Below are 2909 nucleotides of genomic sequence, written 5' to 3'. Positions count from 1 at the left end.
GGTGGCAGCTCTAATAAAAAATAAGATGCAGATTCAAGTCTTTTATACTGTTCATCTTTGTTTAATATTAATAGGGCAATAAACAAAAGGTGAAGGTCAAATTTCATGGTGATTTCCAAGAAATCTCCTTGACTTCCTTGTTCATATATGCAATTTGTTAAGTCTCTTTGTGTATGTGTATATTAGATATATGTACAAGGAAGTATGAAAAGGGTTGCTGATAAACCCAAGCTTTTGAGCTGAAATCCAATAAGCCATTAGCAATGATACCTCATTATTTCCAAAAAGATGTTTTTTTTTCCCCAAAGGCATCTGGACTTTCTTGGGGTTTTTTTTCTTTTGAAAATGTTTAGTTTCTCATCCAAAAAGCTTTTTCAGTTCTATCTTCTAACTTTTTGGATAAGAAGCAAAATGTTTTCAAGAAAAAAACAAAACAAGAAAGTTAATACAGAAAAACCAGGAAAACCAAGAAAGCCAACACAGTCTTGAGCTGCATCAACAGAGGGATAGTCACAAGATCAAGAGAACTGAGTGAGACCTGTGCATATCTGTACATTGGAGAAACAAAGCAGCCACTTCACAACATATGGCAGAACATAGCAGAATAATATAGGAGAACAAACTCATCAGGTCAAGATTCATGAGTCCATCTGCATTTGAAAGACCAATTCCCCTCTTCTGAAGACAAAAAAAAATCCACATTCTAGACAGAGAGAGGACTGCTGGTTTGAAAGAGGGGTCAAAGACACCATCTTTGTTAAAACTGAACAGCCCTATCTCAACAGAAGGGGAGGGATGCAACACCATTTATCTCCTGTTTGCAACACAGTCCTTTCAGCAGTTCCAAAAAGGTTCCACACCCATTTGCACTATCAGGTGGAACCTGAGGGCACAGATAAACCTCCAAGTAGCATGTGTGACTCTCAGAGAGAGTGCTAACAATCAGATAACTGCAAGGAATATAACTCTTTTCATTCTACATCATTCAGTGAGAACTGAGGAAGCTGAAGGATGAAATGTCTTCAAGGAAAAACAAAGGAAGTCCAGTCTCCTTTTTAAAAAAGCACCTCCGAGTCAGCTATGACCCGGATGACCGAGAATCTCCATAGACAAGATCAAGAGAAGTGTCAATATTGCTCCATACCACACTAGTGAGGCCACATTTGGAATACTGCATACAATTCTGGCCACCGCAATACAAAAAGGAACATGAGGTCCTAGAACAGGGGTCTTCAAACTTGGCCCTTTTATGACTTGTGGACTTCAACTCCCAGAATTCCTCAGCCAGCTTTGCTGGCTGAGGAATTCTGAGAGTTGAAGTCCACAAGTCATAAAAGGGCCAAGTTTGAAGACCCCTGTCCTAGAAGAATGCAGAGAAAAGCAACAAATATGATAAAGAGTCTGAAAGCTAAATTCTATGAAGAACGGCTAAAGAAATTAAGTATGTTCAACTTAGCGAAGAGAAGACTGATGGAAGATATGATAGTAGTATTCCTTTTGCATCCTGACTCTCCCCCCCCCAAATCCCTTCAAGAATCAGACACAGTTTCTTAGTACATGAAGTATTAAAGGAAATACTATTCTGCAAATCCCAACAGCAAGACAACAAGAAACAGCAATTAATTGTAGATAAGGCTTGTCTGAGTTAGGCAAATTTCACAATCTAGCAATTCCAAGTCAAGGTGAAGTTCAAAATCAAGGAAGAGACAAGGTTGTGATTACCAACAAGCCAGGGTTACAAATAACTAGATTCCAAGTGCCAAGACAGGCAAGCCAGATGCTGGAGTTTTTTTCTAGCAGGACAAATTTCTTCCCAGAGTAAGTTAAATACTCTCACTGCTAAATAGGCCCACCTATAGTCAAGCCTTACTGGTTGCTGGTGGATTCAGCATCTTGGTGCTTGCTCATGAGTTACACACTTCAGTGAGAGGCAGAATCTCAGGAAGAATTGCTGGAGAGACCAACCAAGTGCCTGGAGCAACCTAAGTTGCAACTGAATCAGACCCCAAGGACAAGCTGGATCTTTGAGCACCTGTTAACATGGTCAAAATCAAAGAAGGAGGTGTGAATGGAAGACCATGTTCCAAACCAGGTTTGCCCATTTTAAATACTGTATGATGCTTTTCAGCCTATGCAACACAACTGTGGTCTTTCAAGGATTTTCAAGGATTACATCCTTTCTAGGGCTGCAAGAAAGTGTCTGGTCCCAGGTCACCCAGCTGGCTAAGTGCCCAACACTGGACTAGAACTCATAATCTCCTGGTTTGTGGCCTGTCCCTTAACCACTACACCAAACTGGTTCTCTACTATTCTTTACACCCATATAATAAAAGTATATATTAGTAGACCAAGAAAAAAAATCATCACCTCAAGCAGTTTAAGTATTGTTTAATTTATTTTATCATTCATTCATTAGTGATTTTTGGGGGGCTGGTTTTTGACTTGTGGTGATTGGTTATAGCTTAATAAATAGTTAATTCATTTCTAAAGTTTCACTTGTTTGTGTTGGTCACTTGGAACAAAGGATTAGCATATGTTTTCAGCAGCTTTTGGTATTTTTAAGCAAAAACGCACTATATTAAACAATGGGTTCTTGAGCAAACCCATTGTTTACTATAGTGCATTTTTGCTGGAAACCAGAAGTAAACATCCTCTGCCAAGAACCCCAAATGTGGTTACATGATCAAGGCTGCTGCTGTTGGAACTTTAGCAACATGTTGTAAGTAGCTTTATTGAGGGGGGGGGGTTATTATAAATTGAGGACTAGCTGCAATAAATCATATTAAAAGAAATTAAAACATGTTTGTTCTAATTTAAACACAGACACACATTTTGACATATATACTTAGAGTTATTCCATTTTTTAATCTCAATCTTCTGCTCAAAGAAGCATGGACGGTGATTACCTG

Source organism: Vipera ursinii, assembly GCF_947247035.1.
Source record: "Vipera ursinii genome assembly, chromosome: 2".
Classification (NCBI taxonomy): Eukaryota; Metazoa; Chordata; class Lepidosauria; order Squamata; family Viperidae; genus Vipera; species Vipera ursinii.
The sequence above is the reverse complement of the archived record's forward strand: the minus strand, read 5'-3'. Positions refer to the sequence as shown.